The 25,298-nt window shown below is 46.2% G+C and overlaps 1 long non-coding RNA gene across 1 annotated transcript in view; it reads left to right on the top strand.

Moving 5' to 3' along the window:
- The window catches only part of LOC146205644 (uncharacterized), a 47,559-nt gene extending 22,586 nt beyond the window's left edge, over positions 1 to 24,973 (top strand). Inside the window, exons 2-3 of the long non-coding RNA XR_014704238.1 lie at positions 16,502 to 16,624; positions 24,712 to 24,973. This is a non-coding gene — a long non-coding RNA (uncharacterized LOC146205644). The remainder of the gene's footprint in view (positions 1 to 16,501; positions 16,625 to 24,711) is intronic.
- Positions 24,974 to 25,298: the final 325 nt, after the last annotated feature.

The raw sequence follows: 25,298 nt of genomic DNA, 5'->3' as shown, positions 1-25,298 counted from the left end.
ACTTCTGCGTTTATAAGAATGCGTTGGTAGCGCATCGTATTTCCTAGCGCATCTCAATGAGCCGATGAGCTATCATTTACATGTTCCGCGTTGAGTTGGTGGCGCCGCTCAGCGTCGCATTTTTAAGTGAGAGCGAAACCGATCGCACTTTCCGGTTGCATTCCCACGGCACCACGGCGCATCCCGCTGAAGCAGACGGCACGTGCCGTCTTGTCGGTCTTGAGATATCCGTTGTTATTTGCGTATAGACCCTTTACAGCGCGAGCGCATGGGCGCTGCCATATTTGATCATGTGACCCTTCCGCCATCGCTGGCCTTCGGGCCTTCTGGTTTGACGGCTTTCGGCGCGCTAGTACTCGGCTGCACGGTGCGGCGTACCCGCTATCGCTGGGGACAACGAGCTTGTAGACAGCCGAAAAACTTCCTGTGAATCCTCATAGTGTGTGTGTAGGTGCTAAAAAATGTTTAATTTAACCACGTAGTTCATTTATTGCATCATCCTAACTATCTGCATTTGCTAGAACGTTTCGACAAACCGGCAGCCGTCGACTCATTTTTTTTTTTAATTTTTTTTTACCAATTCCCTCTCTTGCGCTCTCAGTGGAAAATATTTTCTGTAAAACTGAATATATTACGAACTGATTGTCCCCTCAAACTTTTTTCTTATTCTCTTGCGCAGAGGGCGAACGCATGTTCAGACCGTGCTGGCTGAGACGCATTATTAGTGTTCACCATTTAACACTGTGCGCAATATTTACTGCTCAATATGGACGCGCGTGTAATCCCCGACAATTGATAAGATATAATTTTATCTCCTGTAAACGTCCTGGTTTCAAAAGGCTATTACGCTGCTTGAAGGCCGCATCAGGCGCTCAGCGGCGTTCACCTGCGCTCGGGCGAAGGTGACTGGAAACTGCACCGGAATTCAGAACGCACAGTACGCAGCCCAAGCAAGCGGGGATATAAAAATTCTTATCATGGTAAATTTCATCATTGGCCCGTGCATTAGTTTCATAAAAGCAGCAGTTATTACATGTATTTCAGCAGTACTTGTCTAATTAAAGTTTGGTTTTGTTTGTGCGGTGTTACGTCCCAAAGCAACTCAGGCTATGAGTGGAGGACTGCGGAAATTCCCATCCCCTTGGAGTTCTTTAATGTGCACTGATATCGCACAAAACACGGGCGCTTGGGTTTTTGGCTCCAGCGAAAAGCAGCCGCCGAGGCCGAGATTCGATCCCGCATATTCTAGGGAATAGTACCTAATTAAAGTAAACAGATTCACTTACATGCCCACACTAACTTTCCTTCTCTGTGCAATGAATTCGTATAACTGCATAGACATCAATAGCAACGTTAAGGTACCTCTTAGCGCCCTGCGAAAAAAAAAACTCGGCAGCAGTGCAAAGATTCAATATCCAATTCCTGAGAAAACGTCAGGGTCGTTCTCGCATTGCCATGGCTACTGCCGGTGCTAAAACGAGCTGGGGCGTGAGGTATAGCCATTCTCTTCAATTCACAGGCGCTTTCTTGTCCCAGAAAGGAACATGAACTCGTGATACATCTCCCAGAAAAACGGTTGCCTAGGCCATGATGTGCACCTTATGTAGAAAGCGTCTTCTGTTCTTCCGCCAATAAACAACAGGGTCATTAGCTCTACTTCCTCGCAGAATACTTCGATAATACAGATGACACCTGCAGCAAAGCAGCGCTGTTTTAAAGTCAGCTGGTATTCTTACACAAGATACACAGCAGCAGTTGGCACTGCGCGCCGATGCGTTCCGAAGGCCAGCAATGACGGCCGTCCTAGTGGCGCCACCTGTTAGGGAAGAGTTGAACTACACGCTGTAAACGGTCTATAGGTATAGTGGTAGGGTGGATACAGGTATAGTGCACTGAACTTTTTTAAATGTTGCGTACATGAATTGTCATTTGTCATGCGTCATTTCATTCGGGAAGTCTCCTGTGTGATGTGACCGTGCATGGTCCGCGCTGGCGCGCACTATTGTGCACCTGTGGGCATGGTATTGATATGTGCTGTTTGCGCAAGGGCTCTAAGTGAGCTTGTTCACATGAAACTTTTTGTGTGAGCATGCTTTGCTTTGTCGTGACCCTACAACTGCCAAGTTGGCCCTGTCAAGGGAACGTCAAGAAACGTCGCCCTGTGAAAAATAGCCGGAAGTACTTTTGTTCAACTGTCACACCCTTCCCGTCGAGAAGCGCTATTGTCAAGTGAGGAATGCCTATGGTCCAAAGGAGACGATCGGAGTGACACGTCCGCTGGCGTACAGGAGAAGGAAGGAGCATGAGGATTACGGCCATGAGAGGATTTCCCGTGAATGCAAGAAAGAGTTGCAATTGCCGGAAAGGGACAATGCTGGGAGCAGTATTCGTGGCACGCACGTACACTTGGGTTTCTGAGAAGGAAATCCACTTGCCGGAACCAACATAGCGAATCTTTGCAGAAGAATAGAAATTTACCTCCTCGCCGTTCCCAAGCTCTACCCGACACGTGACCACGCCCGACGAAACAATACTGGACCAGTCAGTGCATCAGACCATCAGTGCAGTGATGTGTTCGATTGGTTGCCGATATCTGAGGGTTGTGCCCTGGAACTGATTGGCCAGCATCTTCAGAGAGGGGTTGGACATAGGGTAATTTAAGGACGTTGCAGAGCACGAAATGACGCTCTGAGCCATGGGTAAACGGCTCATCCAGACGCTTCTCGCTATGAACTCTTAACGCTTGCCATTTTGCTGATATACCCCTTTTTTATGTAAATAAGTTTTCTCAAAGTGCCATTAAACCTGCTTGTATTTATTTTACCAACTTCGAAGATTCAATCCTTCATCAACCCGGAGTCTTTGCACGATACCAAGTGAAGGCCGGGTCGACTTAGTCCCAGCGTCACGACAGTGACCTTCAGGAGGAAAACGAGGCTCTGGTGGCCATTGGCTATCTCAAGAAGTGCGAAATTCTTCAGAGTAGGCAGAGGCTGGCCTAGCTTGCAGCTTTTACATCCGTAAGGGTTAGAAGTACGAAGTTGTAGTAAATTCTGAAACCAACTTGCTTCCAGCTTCTGCGTGCAATGAAAAAAGCCGAAGCAAGATTTCTTTGCTCTGTACCATGCACTTTCTTACCGCTTGCTAATACTCGCCCAGAGAACTATTGAAGCTCATTTTTGTGTACTAGGCATTTTGCTACAATTTACTATTCCTCACTGAGCAGCCCTGCTTTGAGGTCATTAGTCACATGGCACATAAAAAAGAAATGCGCGGCAAACGTTTTGCCAGAGAAAGGTAATATCAGATGTTATTACAGTACGAGAAATGTTTCTCATTTACATCCAAGAAACTTTCCTATTTCATGGTTGTATAATAAAGTAGTTACTTTCACTTGTGGAAATTTTCTTTTCTGCCCTGGTGTCTGACTGGTGCACGTAGAAAAGCTATGCTGCAAGTGTTCAGACCTTGCTTTCACTTGATGTTTTCATTATGAAGCACAACGAAACAAGTTGACTTTATGCCTGGCTTTTCGCACTTCACTCTTTTACCTTGAAAACACTGTGTATAGTGCAAAAGTTATACATTCCCACATTTCAGTATGTATGCATTAACAGCCTGTGTCTATTGGAAGCATAATTTTTTTTCTGTTCAACCACAAAGTACACAACATCAAAATATTAACAGGCTCTTCTAAGTTTTGACTGGAAGCATCAATGGTTTCAAGAGATGCCATTAAAGCATATTTTGCTTAGTACTTCCCTATTTTTACCGACATAATGCAGCCATCAGTATTGGGAATTCAAGCATGGGACTTTCAAACATCGAGAGCTTCCAAAGTTTTCTGTAAATGGCGTAAAATATCCCACACACTATGCTTGGCTAATTTTGTCTATGAGTGGGGTTTTGTTGCATGCACTGCAGCCTTGGCAAGTGGGTGTGTCTATCTCACTGCGGAATAGCTATGTCACTAGCCCATCCGGGCCCTGACACGCATTATTAGAGGTTTTTGGTCGTGTAGTCTTGGCTGCACACATGCTGGGGTATAATGCATGCATGCAGAATGAATACAGCAGTGTTAAAATGCCACCCATATTTCATGCAGTTTCATTTTTGCAATGCAACTCAAGTAAAAATCAAATGCTTGAGAAAGAGGTTCATTTCTTTCATGATCCTCCTAAAGTTTTCATTGATTGACAGTATAATGTTAACCATAATACAGTTGTTAGGCATTCTACCTACTACAGTATTTTTTTAATAACACTAGCACATATGTGAACAAATTCAATTGAGCAGTCAACAGCATGTAGCTTAAAAACGTAAAGAATTGTGCCCCCTTCTTGATTTCGAAGCACTGGTAAGCAAATCTAGATCTTCGGGGGGAGGAGCACAACACACTTTTAGAATCGCATGTCACAATGTTAGCTGAGCTACAAAAACGCCGCGCTTCCAAGCAGCGACAGACACTGCATGCAGGCGAGGAACCCTAGCTTCTCTGACTCTCTGAGGCAATGCAGCATAACACTATAAATATTTGTAAAGGCTGCAAAAACGTGCAGAAAGTCCTCCTTGGATCTGCATGCTTTCAATTTTTTGCCGTCCCATGTATACAACTAGCGCGACATTCCGCTCGTACGTATACGTTAAACTGTGGCTGCTGGCAGTACAATTATCCGGCTTCCGCTAGCGCAGTACCTCTAGAAAATGTTTACTCCTGTTGTAAGAATGGGGCGTTTATTCAGCAGATCAACAGGACTTGATCAGCAGGACTGAGCAGATCAGCGGCGAACACAGCGGCAGCGAACACAGCCAGATCCAGCACGCGCAGCGATCACGATGCCACTGACTGGCATGTTCCTTGTGCACTTCTTCCTCTTCACAATTACCCGCGGGACGAAGAGGAGACATCCTGGCGACTTACGGCGTGAGCAAGACGGCAGGGTTGTAATAGGGTTTGAGGCGCTGGACGTGAACCATCTCGCGTCCGCGCCGGCGTAGATCATGGGACGGCGTAACAGGTTCCACCACATAATTAACCGGAGAGGTGCGCCCAGAACACGGTATGGGCCATGGTATTTAGCAAGAAATTTTGAAGACAGTCCAGAGGCATTGGAAGGTATCCATAGCCACAAAAGAGCGCCAGACGAGAAGTGCGGTGTCGAGTGTTGGCTGTCATGGTTGGATTTATGGCGGTACTGGGTGTTAGCCGTGAATGCGCGGGCGATTTGTCGACAGTCTTCCGCATGCTGGGCTGCTTGAGACGCAGGTGTATACTCTGATATGTCTGGCTGATACGGGAGTATGGTGTCGATTGTAGCAGAGGGGTGACGGCGGCCGTAGAGGAGAAAAAAAGGAGAGAAGCCAGTAGTAGACTGCGTTGCGGTATCGTATGCGTACGTGACATACGGAAGGACGAGGTCCCAGTTTGAGTGGTTGGAGGGACGTACATAGAGAGCATGTCGCCAAGGGTACGATTGAAACGCTCAGTGAGGCCATCAGTCTGGGGATGATAGGCGGAGGTAGCTCTATGAATAATGTTGCACTTGGTGAGCAAGGCTTTCACAACGTCACTCGAGAAAACGCGTCCTCTGTCGGAGCAGCTCTCGAGGTGCGCCATGGCGAAGAACAAATCGCTGCAAAATGAAGGAAGCTACTTCTGACGCTGTGGCAGATGGAAGTGCGACGGTTTCTGCATACCTCGTCAGATGATCAACGGCTACGATAGCCCAGCGGTTGCCGGCCGCAGTGTAGGGAAGCGGCCCGTACAAATCAATGCCGACGCGGTCGAAAGACGTGGTGGGCTGGGTAAATTGTATATTTTAGAGATATATGTGGCGACTGCATAATAACAACGACAAACGAACTCTGACCGAATGAATGATGCATGCTAAACTTCAGCGCGAACGCACGAAACACGCTGAATTATGGTTGCACTTGCAACAATTTTCAACCTTTTTCATCAAATACGAAACGTTAAACACGGTCATATTGTGTTCGCAGATCATTATGGCCTCTTTTAAGACTTCATTCCCGCTTATAAAATAAAAGAACAGTCGAATTCAAGCTTGTTGATGCCGACTTTCAAGCACAGAGCAGCAGGCTCTTGTCTCGCCGATCGACCCGGAAGTCGGAATACCCAGCGTGCTTTGTGGCTCGTTCAGATTGGACACCACCTATACGATGCGCCGCTCTGTTTACATGCATCGCGCAAGTCGAGTTATCCCTTTCGATCTACCCCCGTCTGGCGGATCAATGCGATGCGCTTTCCTTCAGACGGCATTCTTAGCGCAAAAAGCTCACACGCACACGAGAGAAAAGGAGGGACACGGGACAAGCGCTTGTCCCGTGTCCCTCCTTTTCTCTCGTGTGCGTGTGAGCTTTTTGCGCTAAGAATGCCGTCTGAAGCTGAAAACCATCTAGCCCGTCTAAAAGTTCTTTTAAACCATTTGATGCGCTTTCCTGACGCATTTTTCCGGTTTACACGAGTGCGATGCGCCAGAAAGTTAATACAATGCGCTCTTGTCGCATTATAATAAAAACGCGGTGCCTGAGATGAACAACAATTTGGCCAAAATTATATTTTCGCCCCGCCTCAGTGGCTAGAGCGCTCGACTGCTGTGCCCAAGGACGCGGGTTCATCCCCACCACGATGGCATGCAGCATTCGATGGAGGCGAAAAGTAAGGTACCCGTGTGCTGTGCGATATCAGTGCACGTTAAATAACCCCAGGTGGTCGAAATTTCCAGAGCCCTGCCACGCCAGCATATTCAGTTAGTGTCGTCCTCAGAATCTAAACCAAAGACACGCAAGTCTTAGCACGGTTCATCTCGGTACCCGAAACTGTGCCAGACTCGTCAGCCATGCGAACATCTCATCCATGCTAGACTCATCTGCGCAGAAAAGCGCAAGGTATAGTCTGCATACTCCAGTACCTTGAGTTTGTGATCTGGGATTCGGAAAGCTCGCACGACGCTATACCTGCATGCTGAATGCTTATATATAGCTGCTCTATATAGTAAAGTGCGAACAGAAGTGGCTACAATGGGTATACCCTTCTTTGGCAGATGATAAGATGGACATTGACTGTGAAGCTGGGAAGGACAACCGTTAACAACTGACCGGGTGGAGTTTGATTATTATAGCAAGGACGTATTACACTGTAAACAAGTGAACCGACATTGACGTGATCTAGACACCCATTCACACTTGCGAGTCGCGAAGGGTGTGCGACCGGCTGTCGCATTTGACCAGAGAGTTTCCAGCTCGACCGAGGGTGAGCAAAGTCGACCTGTGCATGGATCGCTTTCCCGGACTGGTCCCGTTCGTAAAGAGATATCGATCAACGAGACACCGTATATGTAAAACTAACTTCCGTTCACTTAAACTGCGCCGCTGATTGGTTACTGGTTTGCGAGCAGCCACAAGGCTAAGAAATCGAGCAATGCTCGAATGGCTTGTAACTGTCGCTTTTAGACCAATGCGACCATTTCCAACAGTCTCTTTAATTTCTACTAAAACGGTCGCACAATCTCTGCCAGTCGTAAATGTGAGCGGGCTTTAAGAGTTAATGAACATTTGCGACGGGCCCGATCAAAAGCTTTGACAAGGTCAGTTTGAAGCATTGTCACTTGTTCGCGATAGTTGCTACAAAAAAAAAAAAAAAAAGAGAGAAAAGAAACTGGGCATGCAAATATGTGAGTTTAAATGGAATGGCCTCTCATGCTTGCCACAAGGCTGATGAGGTGCAATGACAGTCGACATTACAAACATTATAGCCTATTTGGCCAAACGTTTGCAAAAATGTAATAGTCAATACTATTTAGCGTGATGGGGCCTATATATAAGTCTCTGCATGTCGCAATTTTTCTTTGTGAATGTTTTTATGTACAATAAAATGCTACTCTTTGTGAATTTCTGCGGCGGAATACCGATATCCATACTATAGTGGTGGAGCAAAACGGGGCTTCACGGGGGTTAAAAACCATTGACAATTCTCTAGAAAGACCTACAGGCCCAGGAGTCTTTGAAAGGAGCAAGCAAAAAAACCCTGCGATTCATTTAAAGTTAAAGAGCATTTATTGTCGATCATTCATCCTCAGAGAAGGGCTGCACAACGGAGACAAAGTGTGTCACAACATCAGAAGTGTCGTGAGAATAAATGGAGAGCAGAGACGTGTAGTAATTCTTGATTTCTGATATTCAGTTATGTCAGCGACTAAGGCGCTATACCGCAACAATAACTGATATTCTCTTGGCAACCGCATGACAGCGCTCATCGGTTTCTCTGAGTTAAAGGAGCAATTTCTTTGAGTTCGAATACGCATGCAGCTCTCTGGCTATTAAACTCCACTTCACACCTGCCACTTCTTTCTTTCGAATAGGAGCATGGAGTCTTGCAATCAAGATCGTAAAGGCTATTAACGGGTTCCTGTTGCTGCTTTTCTTCGTTTTTTTTTAAGGTATAAACCTGCCGAACTGATTTCGATAGGTATGTTACGCACTTCCGTCTACCAAGATGCATGTAAATGCAGTCTTCTAAAGAAACGAGACTCGAACATGTAAATTTACCGGTGCTCTAAAATCCTCATGATCTATCAGCGAAGCACCGAGGTCCCAATGAGCCCATTCCAGCTTAGGACGGGTGCATCCACCAATAGACACAATAACCATGCTGTCATCAGAGAAATACATCGGTTTTAAATAGCAAACAATGCTTCGGGTGAGAAGAGTGGAATACACGGAGATCCGGTCTAGACAGGAACGAAATTTTTTTTTGATACTAGGTATAGCTGTTGTTGGTCCGGATAGTGCCTAGCAAGGTTGCGCTTAAAGTAACGCAAGGTAGCAATGTAGAATTTCTATCACTATTTTTGCTCGGTCCAGAAGGGTCATGAAGGTTGTACACGCGGTTTATAGGTTTCCCATCAGAACAACGTGACATTTATATTCAAGAAGTATAAGTTTAAGTTTTGAAATAACAGCTTTGCAAAGTCATTGAAAGTGTAAACGTTGATAATTCGCCAAAACTGTAACGTATCTACTTCGTGCGTAAGGTCAGAGTAGGGGACGTTATATTTAAGGTATAGGAGATCACCTGTCAAAACACTAACAAAGTGTGACATTAAAACAGTGTAATCAGCTAAAAACATTCCTTATGGCTCTCTTTGTCGCATCACCTTGGCCTCCCGTATACATATAGCGACAAAGGCGTACCGACTTCCTGAAAACACTAACAGCACTTGTATGCCTGCTTTCGACAAGTCAGGAGTCCACAACACTGGGTGCTGAATTCAGTTGCTGAGAGGTAGCCATAATGGACAAATATAGCTGAAATTCACATCCGTGAGGTCAGGCAAGGAGCTATAGTGGGCGCAATCTCCCTCGAGGCAGCACCCTCTTTCCTTTGCCTATATAGAGCGACGTGATGCTTTGGTCTTGGAATCTTCGTGGTGGGACATATGCCTGTTGTTGGACGTATGGGTTTCACCTCCCGACGCGCACCGTTCCGCAACTTCCACTGCATGGGTCTGCATTTCGGTCATCGCTAGGCTGTCGGACACAGCGCTGGCTTTCAGGCTTTTGCAAGGTACACTTATATATTTGCACCACCAGCTTCCACTGCACAATACTGACTAGACGACGCTGCAGTAGACAGAGCAGCACCGTGCATAAATCGTGATTTTAGGAGTTTTCTATATAGGCACCATAGCACGAGATAGGTATTTCTGCTGCAGGGGAACCTACGAAACCTCGTCATTAGAAGACAACTGCCCTCCAAGATGAGGCTTTGATATGTCCTTCACCTCCGCAGCATCTGCGGTCTCGGTATAAACGTAACCTCACCTTTCGACGAGACAGCATTAACTTCTCCGGTAAGTACATGCAGCGTCCGATGAGCCGGTAGTGGCATTCAGTACCTCCGTAGCGTCCATGAAAGGCTGCAGTATACGGCTTCATCTGTAGGTTTGAGGCCACCCCGCAGCTTGTCCGCTTAGGAAGCTACGCACTTTTCAGATAAAAGACCACAAGCTGGTAGTCATAAGAACGTTGCGTATACATAATGATGACCAATATGGCTACAAGAGTGGCTTTTCAGGAATTAAACCAAACAGGGAACTCTATACCAAGCTGTCAGAAGGTGGACAATACCATTAATATATATACACCATCCGAAAGCTTCAGCACAAAATGATATTCAGTTTCCGCATCTTCACTATTTCCCAAGACGTCCAATTTTTAGATATAATTGATGACACCCGACCGCAAGATTCTAGGGCGTTGCGGATATGTAGACTTTCCAGAGGAGGAGGAGGAGGAAACAACTTTATTTAACGCATTACATTAAGCGTTAAGAATGTCCTGGGCCAGGGTCACGAAGGCCAACTGATCTTGCAGCTGGTCAGAGGCTAACCAAGCCCGCCACGTTGGGGGAGGAGGGTGTGGAAAGTGAGGAGATTGGAGGGCGACAGGGCATGAAAAGATGCAATGCTCCAAGTTTGCATAGTGTTCTGGACAATTTGGGCATGCAGGGGAATGTATGATTCTGTATAGAAAAGAGTAAGCAGTGTATTTAGCTGTATGCGTCTAAGAATGCGGATTTGCGTGGTAGTGAGAGATTTATCAGGAAGAGGAAGTGTACGGAGAGTTTCTCTAATGTTGTCGTAGTGAACGTTGATTTCTTTTTTGTAGTGAAGGGTAGTGTCCCACGTTGGTGGATAAGGCCAGGGAATCCCAGGCGCCCGGTGTTGAAGTTCGCGGGCGAGGCGATGCACTACCTCATTGCCTGGGATTCCAGCGTGACCAGGAATCCACCTCAGTGTTACAGCGTGGGGACGTAGTTTGGTAAGAGCTCTGTGTAGATCATGGTGTAGTTCTTCAGGAATGCGACCCGTGTGAATGGCGCGTATAGCTTGTATTGAATCGGTGTATATGGTATATCCTGAAGGGTTAGGGAGCGCTTGTGCGAGGTCTTGAATACTGGTAACTATTGGTAGGGTCTCGAGAGTCGCTGTAGGAGGAGGATCTATGTAAGGACCGAGGGTATGGGTCACTACATCGCTACAGCTCTGAATTGAGTAAGCAGCCGCTCCGACGTTAGTTCGTGATGCATCTGTGTAGATGATCGTAGAATCTGTTGGGTGCACATGGTTGGAAACGCGAGCGGAACGTCTGCCTGTGTTAGTGTCGGGTGCAACGTTTTTTGGAATGGGGATTATTCTGAGGTTATCCGGGAGCGAAGAAGGAAGGGTAATTATAGGGAGGTCTATAGGTTTGAGTGCAACCTGCTGTAGTATCCAATGTCCTTGTTTGGTGCTAGAAAGACGTGCCATTTGCCGGTCGCGATGTTGTTGTATGAGGTCTTCCAGGGGCAAGAACAGCCCCGTAGAGTATAGGCGCTCCGTGGACGTATGTACAGGGACGTTAAGGGCGGCCTTGTACAATATGTGAAGCGCAACCTCAATCTGATGTCTTTGGCGACAAGTTAGTGTAAGGTAAGGAATCGTATATAAAATTTTGATAAGTGTTAATGCGTGGACAAGCTGCCTGACTTGACCCTCGCGTAGCCCGGCGTGCTTATTGACTATGCGGCGAACTAGATGCGTAAACTGATTGCAAACTTTAACGGTTGTAGATACATTGGCCTGATTGGTTGACTCATGGATGGATATGAAGTCCGAGGATCCGGCAGGATGATACACGAGGGATGGGGTGACCTGCCATCGTGAGATTGATCAGCTGGTTATGTTGGCGTTGATAGCGAGTTTTTGCAATCAGCAGCAATTCGGATTTTTCAGGTGCGGGAGATAGCCCTACTTTATCAAGGTAACTAACGACTGCATCGATACCTTGCTGTAGGGTCTCCTCTACTGCTCCAGGAGACCCAGAAGTGCACCAAAGAGTAAGGTCGTCTGCATAGAATGTGTGTTTTAGGTTTGGGATAGACGCTAAAATACGAGATAGAGGAGCCATTCCAAGGTTAAAAAGGGTGGGTGACAGAATAGCGCCCTGAGGAGTACCACGTGTGAGGGGGTAAGGATCAGATATCGAATCGGGGAGACGGAACTTGGCCGTACGGTCGCGGAGAAATGCTGTGAGGTAGCCATACATCTTTGGACCACAGCCAGTAGAGGCAAGGATGTTTAATAGAGGATCGTGGGCAAGGTTATCAAAGGCTTTTTGCACATCAAGGGTCACTATGGCTTGGATCTGGGAAGTGGGCGGAGGGTCAAATTCGTGCATGAGGAGAAAAATAGGTCCTGAGTAGACACACCTTTTCGGAAGCCAATTTGTTGAGGGGGAAAGAAATCTATGGATTCAAGATGAGTCTCAAGCCGGTTGAGCACCATCCGCTCCATGGTTTTTCCCAGGCATGATGTTAAAGAAACTGGGCGGAGGTTTTGAAGGGCAGTTTTTTTGCCTGGCTTTGGAAGTAGGGTTATAAGTGATTGTTTCCAAGATGCTGGGAGTGTGCTTTCTTCCCAATGTAAGTTTATAATGCTCAGAAAATGTTCTTTGTCCTTGTCAGAGAGATTTCGAATGAGTGAGTATGTAATCTGGTCTTCACCTGGGACTGACTTCCGCTTTAGCTGTTCTAGCACCCAGTCGAGATCCCAGAGGGTAAACGGCTGATCGAGTTCTACATTGGAAGCACCAGTGTACGGAGTATAAAGGCTGGGTAGGGGAGGAGGAATGTAGAGATCGCGAAGTTGGGCTGTTAAGGCATCCGCGCCTAGTTGAGAATAGTGCTTCTCGAGAGTGGGAACAGGCGCCGGTTGAGGCCCGTGTAGTTCTCTGAGTAAATGCCAGGTTCTTTTTTGATTTAGTGTGCCGTTAATGATGTTACAAATTTTGTTCCATTGATTGGTGTCAAGTGTAACGCAGTGTCCTTTAACCTGTCGCGTCAATTCGGTGACTCGGTCGGAGAGGCGAGCATTGTTGGGCTGGGTGCGAAGAGTGCGCAAGAGTCATTTCCGCCTCTTCCAGATGCGTACAAGGTAAGGGTCCGGATTATCTGACGGGGCTGAAGTGGAACTCTTCTGCGTAGCTTGTTTCTGAGCATGCAGATGTTCTGGAAGTCAGAGCCGCTTCATTTTGGCTATCTACTTCATCTCCTGGTCAGTGACGATGCAGCGACAGCTTAGTACTTTTTACTGTTTTGATGTTCACGGGTTTTTCGTTGAACGATAACGCTGACTCCCATGTAACCATCCAAGCATATGACATCTAAGATTGTCCGATCGAACTGATGTCACTCAAATCGACGATAGAATGCAGTGCTTTTTGAAAGTGCGGAGCACGGCATACGTACAACAAAATTTCCAAGCAAAAACATCGAATAGAATACCAGCTTACAAGCAGGCAGACGGGGAAGCACATATGGCACATATTACTGCATGCCGGCTGACGGCATAGCTGTACCTCGTCCAAGTACCGATTTATCCCTGCCGGATGATTTAAAAAAAGTAACCGATTGGAACGCGAAAATCGTCTTTCTCTTAGGCCTAGGAGGAGTGCTCTTTCAGAACCATTGTTTAGAGGCCATATTCGACCGCATCATACCGCATAGCAGACAGCCGCCGCAAATTACATTGCAGCATCGCTTAGGTAAATTAAAGACCACCAAGTAGCACTGCTAAGCAGTCCATCCTAGCAGAACTGCTACGTATGTAGCTATACTTGTAGTAATTCTAAATATATAGCCCTACTATACATGGCCCTGCTTAGCACTGCTAGTGAGACCATGCGGCGATGGCTGAGTGGTTAGGGTGCGCGGGTGCATGTTGATCCCAAGGACGGGCGGGTTCGATCCCGGCTGCGGCAGCCGCTTTTCAATGTGTGAGAAAAGTAAGACCCAATTACTACAATGTCGCTGCATGTTTACCCCAGGTGAAAGAATTTTCCGAAGCCCTCCACTACGCGCCGTCCCATGATAGCCCGAGTCGCTTTGAGCCACTGAACCTTATAAATCAAACGAGCTACTAATTAAGACTCCTGAGCAGAAAATAATTACGACCGCTGATTAGCAGCAAAGCATATAGTGCCCATCCGGCAGTGCACGTATACTTAAGCGTCTGTTGATGTTTTGATTAGCATTGTAATTCACTTTATAAGTGCGCTATAATCATTTGCTCTTTTTACGTAATGACGATTGCTAGCGTCCTTCTGAAGCTCCGTGATAGTTATAGTCGTTCTCAAACACGGGGACGCGGCATCACAGTCCAGCCGAGGCAGTTGCGTTCCGATGGAAGCGAAATGCAAAACTCGTTCGTAGGTTGTCCAATGCCACACACGGTGACTCAACCTCAAGGGGTGGAAATTAACCCAGAGCATCCTACTCTTCGGCGCACGTCTTCAGATCGTTCTTTCACTTGCGTCTTCATTTCCTCACGGCATAGTTGAGGTTTTCACCGAAAGATAGACATTGCTGCACCTTTCCTTTTCACATAACAAATTTATTTTCTATAGCTAGCGCTGACCCCTTTTTCCAACTTTCGTAACAGTACGTTTCATCGATAAATATAATAGACAGCCAAAACAGTGGTCATGAATGCCAGCCGAGAGGAATGAGACTTCGAAGGAACGTTGAACTCCAGCTCCAAGTTTGCGAACGACGCCCCTGCCGTTAGCCGCTTGTCAACACCATGGCTGCTCAGAGGCGTCTTCCGTTGTCTCCGAATCACGAGGAGACAAGAGCTCGACGCCTGCCGCACTGTGGTGTCCTAGACGAGTGAGCAGTGCAGCCATCTTCGGTTCCGGAAGCGCTTCTTGGGCGCCGCCTTCGCTTCCTCGCCACCACCACAGGGAAGGGGTCGGAATGAAAGGCTCGAAGAAGCATCGCTGTTTCAGATGTGGCGCCGTAAGGCTGCAGGAGTATAGTGCTCACCCGCGGTACCTGACGAAGGACTGCGTCGCCCGTAGTCGCGGGGGTGGCATCACTGAGGGTCAGGCGGAAGGCTTCCTCTCGTCGAGCGTCCACCTGTACGCTCGCATCTCGGGCCTGGGGTCGATTTCGCATCTCGGGCTTTGGGAGAATGACTCGAAATGCGTGGCCAAGCTGTCTGGCCGAACACGAACCGATCAGCTGCAGAATCGTTGCTTTCTTTTCTCTCTGCGCGTGCACTCGCCTTGCACGTCGTCGTCTTTTGAAACGCACATCGTTAATCTGCTTTGATATTGGGCGCACTATTTTACACTACGGACGAAGCTACCAATATACTGAGGCACATATCCACCTCTTGTGGGTTTGCCCAGCGCTGAAGCTAACGGGAATTCAACACCTGGCTGCAGCGGGTCTCCCGCTGAACAAAAGGTCATCATATATTGTTCGGATTCAGAGGCCATGCCATAGATGTCTTCGGGATTTCATTAGATCGGTCAATCTTTCATTCATTCATTTAATATCTCCACCTTCATTTTCCCCCTTTACCATATCCATTTATGGCTTGAGGCAATGAACAATGTTATAAAAAGTATTATGCCCAATTTCATTGCAAACCAACTCACCCAGTTTTCCGTCCATCAGAAGTAACTCGCTCGGTAGAGTTTGTGGGGAAGAGCGGGAGTAGCGCGGATGTGTCGTAACCACATTCGGTCAAAGTAGCCCGGCGTCATTGCTGCTGTGGATATAAGCCGAAAGACGTGTGTGAGTCTGTAAGTTGAAATGAGGAAATCGATGTTACAGGGCCAGTTGAGCCCTGTAACATGAGAACGCATTTAAAGGCCACTGTCCCCGTCACTTTTATGGCGCAATGGATTAACACCACCCATCTCTGCACTGATGCCACTTAAACATCTGTTCGATTCCTGTGTTGTAATTTTTTTTCTGAATATTTTTTTTTTGCAATTGTCTTCATCGTAATTATTTCCTGTCTTCAGTGAGTGTATGTTACCTTTAGGTTGCGTTCAGAGATACCTTTTAGTAACAATCGGTATGAAAACGGTTACACTAAGTAATTACCTTCACAGTAATCATTTCCTGCCTTCATTGAGTGCATGCTACCTTTAGGCAGCGTTCAGAGAGACCTTTCACCAACAATCGCCGTTTAACTTGTTGAGAGCGTAGCCTGCTACAGTGCGCCTACGGATATGGATTGGCAATACGCGTCCCACTGAACCAAGATATATACAAGCGTATACGTGCCACCGACAACGCGGCAAAAGAACGTATTTGTGAGATTTCAGCACTTCGCGCCGCCGAATACCGCTGCCTTTTGTGTTGGAGGTGTCGAGAAATGATACCACAGCCCGTGCCGTGTATCGGCGGTTTGCCAGTAAATCCAAGCCACAACGAGCCTCAACTAGGCGGCCATGTTCAAGCATATGCTGAATTCACAGCTTCTTTTTTTTTTTTTTTTTTTTTTTAATCCTGTCTTCCTCTCCCAGTTTTCCTCGCTGGCTTTGATGTTATGCCGTGAAATGTTTCCAATTGCTGCTCTGGGAAAACTTAACTTGTGGGGCCTTGAAAGTTCGCAATTGCAGCTCACGTTTATCATTATTTCAGATGCACTAAATTGAGCGAAAAAGTGGCGGGCCCCTTGATGTTTCAATCGTTCACTAGAAATAGCTACAGGCTGGTGTGGTCTGCTTTCACAAGAGGCATTGGAGTATGGACAAACTGCAAACGGTACGTAATGGTGGACTTGCAGCGAATTTATGGGGATGGATGCATGAACTTCTCCCGGTATAATTTTGCTCTACAACTGTGCGTATGACATTAGTAACGTAGATCACCACATGGAATTCGACAGCATTTATTAAGTACTTTAAGACTAATTTTTTTGTTATGCAGTTTTAGTTTCGTGTTTCAGAACGAAGGTTCTGACTTCACAAGTGAGTATGATGCGGGACGCCAATAGGTTGACAGCCGCATGATAACAGCTCGATACCAAGTCTCCAGATCACCGTTCCTTGCTAAATTTCATTCGGGAATCTGGCCTATGCCTTTATTTATAAAATCACTTTATGCTGCAAAGCACGCTATCGCTATCAAAAAGATCATGTGAAGAAAGCAAGAGCTGTATCGTGTATTCGGTGCTTCGTAGATTTAATTCACGCGCACTCTTACACTAAGCTGTTCCAGAATCCGGAACGGCAGCGGCCAGCTGTACAAAAGAGATATATTATATTGAAGTTTTCTGTGGGGCTCATGTGGTCTCATACTCGTGACGTTGCGACCGTCATACGCCGCTAGTGGTTATGGCTTCTGCACAACTGGGGGCACCTCTTGCAGCATTAATTTTCTCATAATGCCCCCCCCCCCCCCCCCCCCCCTTTGCACTCACCTGGTGCTGTAATGTGAATACGGAAACGAGAATTTTTCATTCATCGAGGCAAAGAAAACAAAAATACTTTTATTCTGTTGTTACCTCCGCAGTAATTCGCTTTATGACTGCGCCACGTTCCTTTTATCTTTTCCAGGAATGTCAGTTTTCGCCTTGGACGATGCGTTTCCTTTTTTTTTTTTTTTTTTTTTTAGCCGTTTGGGCAGAAACTTGACTCAATACCTGCTGGTGCAGCTGCTGAGCACTACACCTGATCATGCACAGCCAGATCTTGAGCTGTGGGGAGAGCGCGGGAAAAGCTGATCCTCATCTCTTTCCTTTTCCTCCGGGGCCACCAGTGTTTGATATGGCGGCCCGTTTTGATCTGTCCTGGAAAAGGGGGGTTTGGTGTCATGAGTATTTTCTTTCTTATTCCATGCTAAAAGTGTATACATGTCCAAGCATTGCTTAATTGTGTTGTTGGTGTTTTCATTACTGCTTATTTATTTTAGCATTGTATTTGTAGAGCGTTCCAATTCATCGCTTGCACCTGCCGGCCGGTGTAAGGGTAACAAGGTGCTCGTCAGGGAGAGAGTATCTGTCTTTAGCCCTGTCAATCAAGACCATTTGTGCTTAAAATAATGTTCGAAATAAAATAAGTAAAAACGTCCGTGCAGCGGCAGCGTTTCAGTGTGAGAGAAATACAAGACACCTGGGTGCTATGTGATATCAGTGAATGAGAAATAGGCCCAGGTTGTCTAAATTAATCCGAACACTGTCTTCTACTCCGCCTATGTCCCTCTTTCTTCTTTGTTTCCTTTCTTCGTTTCCTGATGGTGTGGTGGAGGAGCTCGCCACGAGAGAAACTTTATACATTAACTTTACAATATAACGACTTTATTGTTTCATATTTGTCTTTTCCCCTCAAGATTCGGGAAATTTGTCATCACTGCTAAAGGCACTTCTCTCAACTGAATACAGTGGCAGCCGCTACAAAGGCTAGATGGTCGTGGACAGGGCGACGTCGGGTCAGCATCAACTGCAGCCCCAAGACTGATGGTACCTGTCATTAGTCGAATATAGAAACACCAGTGCCCGCCCGCAACCGTCCTCCGTTGCCCCGAGGAGAAGAGTTCGGCGTCATCCACACCGTGGGGTTTAAAATGAATGAGCAATTGAACCATCGTAGCTCTGAAAGCGCTTTTTGGAGGACTCCAAATGTACGCTGCCTCGTCACCACCCCAGGGATGGGGCTGGAAGGAAATGCTGGAAGAAGCATCGACGTTTTGGGCGTGGCACCGTGACATAGGAAAAGCACCCGTTGCACCTAGCGGAGGACTGCGTCTCGTGTTTACGGCGGTAGTGGCTTTGTTGAAGGGACAGGGCTTCATTGAGAGTATATGCTTGGGCGTTCACATCTCGCACCTGAGGTCGACTTCGCATCCCAGCAGACATAGTGAAGGCGGTTGTAAAAGAGTGGTTAGGCACACTGGCCGAACACGTTCCCATCACCATTTTCTTCTTCTCTCCTCTGTACATCTGCCGAACGTTTATTTAATATACTTCTTCCTGCCCATGCACTTCCCTCACAAGTCGTCGTCTTATAAATGCCTCAGCGGCAATTTGTTCACTAGCATTTTAAATGTATTTTCGCTTCAACGGCTTCAAATCTAATAATATTTGCTATCAACCTGCAACCTTTGCAAAATTAAGCCATTAAGGACGCACGCTTATCGCTTTCGTCTTGTTATTGCAGGGCGCGTCGATTGTTGTGATGACGTGACCGCAGAGGAGAGGAAGGCGCGAGGAAGGGCATGCTGGGATGGAGAGGGTCCCGTGAAAGCACAAGCTTTGCGGCGGGCACAAGGTCGCAAACGGAAACGGGGAGTCCGCAATTGCTTGCCCCCTCGTGCAGCCAACGCCGGAGGTGTTTGCGTATGTCGGCGCTAGGCAGCCATGGATGGATGCGTCGGAAGAGTATGCGTCGTGCATGGGGTATTTACTACATGTTAGCCGGAGGTGAGGGCTCGCGAGCAAGCGCCGAGTGGAATACAGAATGAAGGCGCACCTACCGCCCCATTCTTCTTCCTAATGCTGTCTGCTATCTTATCCTTGGTAATCTTTTGGAAGTCTGTCGCGTTTTTTTTAACTACGGTGTATAGTGTTCGGGCTAGAGCAAGCAAAACACGCTGCCTTAACCTGCTGAATCCTTTCTGAGGTGTCTATGTGCGGGGTGTAATAAATACCCTCCATTTTCGGGCAAATTAGGCGGTATTAGGTCGTTTCGATGCATTCGAAAATCTCATTCGTCGGGCAATGGGAGAGACAGGTCTCTTACGGGCGTACCGCATGTCAAGGGATGTGCCATTTTATCCTCTGAGACTATTGGGATATGGAATTCTCCATATGCTGACTTTGTGGTACAGAATTGAGGTAAGTTTTAACGTGTTTTCCCCGCTCCGGGGAAGGCAGAGGGGTGTAGCATATTCTCCTACGAACATTATGGAGGGTCAAAATACTGCGTGGAAATGTGTACGCCGCGTCTTCGCACACCGAGTGAAAACGACTGTTTCATCTGCTTTCCGGCTACAGTGATAAGAGGTCACAGCTTGTGCTGTCTTCCGAATGTGCGACGTATGAGAAGATCCTGCATACAGGTGAGGGAAGCGGTTGTCTCACCGCAAGTGAATTAGCCGCGAAAGAGAGGGCAGATAATTTTTTGTAAGCTTCGCCATTATCTAGGGGTTATGACGGATTGAGAAATAGATTGGAGAATAAATTGGATGGAGAAGATCACTGTAAATAACGAATATCCTAACCTTTGCAGAACAGAACGTTTCCCTCAGAAACGCGGACTTATCTATACAAAACATGTCATGCGGCACAGGCTGCTTCATTTATTTTTTTATATGCATTGCAGAGTGCTGAGTACCTATGTTCAACGCATACAAAGCTGTAGTCTCCCCACTCGGGATTAAGCAGTGCCCTCCAAAAGTGTGTGCATTGAAGTTCATCGTTGTCGTATATGCATAAGAAAAAGAGAAATAACGACAGATGGAAGCGAAGACGAGGGTAGACTATGGTGCTGTACAGAGAATGAGTTCAGAAGAACAAGTCCTGTTTTATGCCCCGCATGCTGCCTGGTGAAGCTCGGGGACCCATGGCTTGCTTTTTCTTCAATTTCTTTCCTTTTTTGTCTTTACTTTCATTTTTAAAAATCTGGCGTATTCTTGAAGAGAGAACACTATTCTTAAATCTCTCCGCAGATGGAAAAAAGCTGTAGGCTTAACAAAGTTGCCTGTTGGGCTAGTTTGTGTGGCATTCTCAATTTTTGACAAGCGCAGATCAAAATAATGAATGACAGTAGTTGACAGGACAAGCGCTTGTCCTTCTCTGCTCTGTCGTTCCTTACATTCACCTGCGCTTTTGAAAGTTTCTAGACTGCCGCAGAATATTCCAATTTTGGCCAAACAAATGTTTTGTAAGCTAAAATGATTATTTTGTGTGTGTGTGTGTGTGTGTGTGTGTGTGTGTGTGTGTGTGTGTGTGTGTGTGTGTGTGTGTGTGTGTGTGTGTGTGTGTGTGTGTGTGTGTGTGTGTGTGTGTGTGTGTGCGTGTGCGTGTGCGTGTGCGTGTGCGCGTGCGTGCGCGTGCGTGCGTGCGTGCGTGCGTGCGTGCGGGTTATGCCAGCGTTAGTGCAGTTGCCTTCGGTCTTTTTTTTTTTTTTCTGTATACGATATATGTGACCGTTGCATCGAAGGTGTGTGGTTATGTGAATTCTTAAGTATTTACAAGCGATAGCTTTAAAAGGTTCTTTATTCTTTTTTACATGTTATGGGGCATTGCTACGGTCTTAATAAAATTCAGTCATTTTGCACATCGCGCACCATTTTTCTGTTGTAGATAGAGAGCCATTTAAGAGGAGTTGATCTTCAGGGCTAGAAATTGATTGATAAATTATATAATAGTCTCGAATAGTCGTAGTTTAACATGTATGTTTTGGAGTACGTCATTAATACACGCTAGAAAGAAAAGGGTACCCAAGACTGAGCCCTGGAATACCGAATTCCACTGGGATAGAATCAGAAAGAACACCATCAGCAACTACTCTTGAACATCGGTGCGAAAGATAAGCTTCGATTCCTGAGGTAAGCACTCGTGTTTTGGTATAGGTTTTATATTATGCGACAATTTGTGGTAAGACACATAGCCGAACGCCTTCTTTAAATCAAGAGAAACAATATTAACTTGACTCTGCCTATATATAGTGCTGCCGTTAAATCGTGAACAGCTGCAATAAGTGTGTACAGACAGCGACGGAGCCTGTGCTGACGGCTATCAAGGAGGTGGTTCGAAAGTTAGTTAAGTGTTTACAGATGATCTGTTCAAACAATTTTACTCGAGTACACTAAATAGAAATCGGCAGGTGAAGATGCTGGTTTGTTTTGTTCTTTAATAACTAGGGCGATTTTTGCGAGTTTCCAATCCCTGGGCAACTCTGAGCATTTTAGTGATTTTCTAAATATTAAGTTAAGTATTTGGTACACGATTCGGCGTACCGCACTAGAAAGATGTTAGCTATTTCGTCAATCCCTGGCCACTTCTTCATGTCTAAATTAATCAGAAGAGCTGAAGCACCATCCTCAGTTATACGAACGTCACTAATTGGTGGCAATCATCAAAATAAGAAAATTGTGGCGCGCAGCGATCATCGTGTGTAAATACTGAACTGAAGTATACCGGTTGAGTGCATGCGCTGTTTTAACTTGTCGTGCATACTTGCACAGAAAGGCCAAGAATCGATTTCTTGCGTGGCGCGAGATATTGCTGAAACTTGTTTGAATAAGAAACAAGAAAATTTTTCATACGTACAGTGTGGAATCGATGTTTGCCCTTATCAATAGCGCTCCAGACGCACAATGTGTTTTGTCCTCCATGAATTTCTACCACGCAATATTTTCCGTTTTCTTGGCACAAAATCACTTATGCATCGGTGCACAAGTTTTTGAAGAAGCACCACATGTGCTCAAAAGAGGTACTCTAATTCGTACAAACAGAAAAGGGAAGGTTCTGTTTGGGAGATTTAACATCCCAAAGCAACTCAGGCTATGAGGAACGCTGAAAAAGGAAGAAAATGAACTGTCCCGTGCATATAAAATATCGACATCACTTGCACTTCAAAACACCGAGACAGTTGTCTCTTTCTTCGGAAGTTTTGATGTAGGGTGCAGTTCCATGGTTAGGCTTGCCATTTTAAGGTTTGTTCATCTCTCTAAGACAGTCACACGAGGTATTCGGCGTATAGGAGGTTGCCGGAAACAAGGAACAGGTGCAGAATTAACTGCTAGTCATTTTTTACACGGGTGGGCTCGGTGACTGGTTGGGTCAAATTATGTAATAGCACTACGTCGAGAAATATTTGGGGGGCTCCAGCGAGATCGGCACTGGAATGTCAGGCAACGAAATTATTGACGGAAATGTGAAATCACCTGGCAACAACAAATTGGCTGGGCGGGTTTCGTTTCGGCATAGGAATTCATTAAGAGTTTCTACAAATGTGTTATGACAATTCGGGGAATGGTAAAATCCGCCAATGATTAGATGAAACTTCTCAAGGAATACTTTGAGCATAATACTTTCTAACCCGTCAATGCTTGGCAACCTTGATACCTGCAGGTACTCTTTTTACATTATCGCAACGCCACCACCGCGGCCGTCTCTGTCGCACCGGAAAAATATTATAACCACAAGGTGTTATTTCACCGTCGTCAATATCAGGGTGCAGCCACGTTTCCGTTACGACTACAACGCCAGGATATATGTGCCAAGACGGTGCTCTCTCGGTTGCTTCATTTAATACGCTTCAGGCATTGATGTTCATATAGGAAGGTCTCTCTAGAGCAGTCATCTATTCATTGTGTTTTGGACTGCGACGTTCGTCAGTTATAGGAACCCCTTTTTTCAGAGTGCTGACCCACTGAACACATCATCACTTATTTTAATCTTATCGTATACTATAAGTTTTACTTTATTGCCCCCTTTTCGGTCCTCAGCTCCTCAGCTGTATACTATCCCAGAAGAACTTAATCGCTCTTGTGGCAGTGCAAATGTCGTCCGAAACAGAGATAATCTCTCCTTTAAACTTGTGGCGATTCTCGAATATTTTCACTTTTTCGCGGTTATCTGTTAGTTCAAACATTACTGGTCGTGATTTGTTTGTTTGTGCCCTATTCGGTGAAATCTCTCTATGAAAGAGATCTCCATCCTTAATATTTCCTGAAATAAGTCTACTACTGTCTCTGAAACTGATTCCGAAGGCTTATCGGCTTCTAATAACATTGTTGCGCCGGCTTCTGTCACCAAGATCTATTTTTACAGGCTCTGAATAGTCCTTTCTAAGTCGGTAATTTTACCGTCTAATTCCTTTACAGTTGACCCGGATTCTTCTACCTGCTTTAACTTCGCTTGTATGTTATCCAGCCGGTTATAGACGGTTTTCTGTCCTTCGAGCGACTGTAAGAGTGGCTCCTCTGTATTACCAGGCCCAGGGTTACCTGCCTGCAAAGTAGCCTGCATTGATGCTGACTTCGGCGAAGCAGTCGTCTTCGCCGCTTCTCGAGCATTGTTAAGCGTTCATAATGGAGGGCTCTGGTAGTCCTGGGGTGTATATTAGGTTGTGGCTGTGTATTGTGGCTGGGTATGCACCGTACTTGCGTTATTTTTGTCATCATTAGAAAGCGTCTTTGATACGTTATGCCCACGCACTTTTGTGCTGTTTATTAGGTTGTGGCTGGGTATTTTGTACAGCGTGACAGGCTGCTGTTTGTAGGGGACGAGGTCCAGTCAAGCTGCGAAAAGCGGCTTTTTACCTCGTCTCCACCATGTTCAATGGAAATAAATTTTTTAAATATTTTTTTTATATGTTTAATATGAGCTGATATCGCAGTAAAAAAAAAAAAGAGAAAAGAAAGATTGTAGTTCTGAACATTGTAGTTCCTTCTTCTGATGTCTCTAACTTTGACGATTGGGTGCCTGCAACCTGTGTACTTTTTCCATTGGACCCTTTACTAGCCGCTGGCTATGGGTCCAAGCAGTGTCTGCCTATTTTCTTGTAGCGCACACACACACACACAAAAAAAAAAACAATAAAAAAACAAAAACAAAAAACGTCTTCTGTGCTTCGCCTGCACCGAAAGTCGGTGCGCTGCGGCCGGGATCGAACTTGCGACCGGGCGGTTAGCAGCCAGGTCGCCATAACGACCGCGATGAGTCCTGTCGGCCCGTACTTCGGCTTGTTTCGTTGTGGAAGCTGAATTCGGGTGATGCGCGCTTTAGAGCACTGTTTGAGCCAGTATACATTCCTTATAGCTGGAGTCGAATTCGACATCGATACATATCAACCTTCGTCAATTAAACGCACATCATGAGTAAAACGATACTTTGCTCGGAGCTCCCAAGACGCAAGAAAGTTGCGGGGATCGAATGCCTGGTCACCTGTGCAGAAAACAAAAACAAAACTTAAGCAACGTGTGAAAGAGGAAGGGATAAATCGGGCGCGCCTCAAGTAAGAGTTCAGCCGACAAAGCCAAGGCTTGTGTTGGGCTAAGCGTCGTGTTTGGAACGATTCAGAGGGGCCAAGCTTCTTGCTCTGTTTCCAATCCAGAATGCGAACCAACAAACAAGCGGCGCTGCGGAAATAAACCCACGTGAAACTGTCGAGCCAGTCTTATTTCTTTCTGCCCATATACACGCTTTCTAACGATTGTGCGAACGAACACAAATATGCATGCATATATACACACAGAGGGGCAAACGGTGGCAGGCTATTTCTTTATCGCCCGCTTTCAGCAGCGTTCCGTGCCGGCAGGCCACGTGTTTGGTGTCGAATTAAGTGTGCGTACAGCTTTTATGTCGCAGTCATCGCTTATATATCAAAGCACTGTACAGATTGTGGCCAAATCAATAGAGAGCACGCTTCGGCACTTAACTCTTCTGAGCCTTCTCATGCTATCCATCAGAAAAGAAAGGCTTCTTGTG

This window comes from Amblyomma maculatum, chromosome 1 (genome assembly GCF_055883805.1).
Source record: "Amblyomma maculatum isolate TAMU_Amacu chromosome 1, ASM5588380v1, whole genome shotgun sequence".
NCBI lineage: Eukaryota > Metazoa > Arthropoda > Arachnida > Ixodida > Ixodidae > Amblyomma > Amblyomma maculatum.
This window is presented reverse-complemented; position numbering and strand designations above follow the sequence as displayed.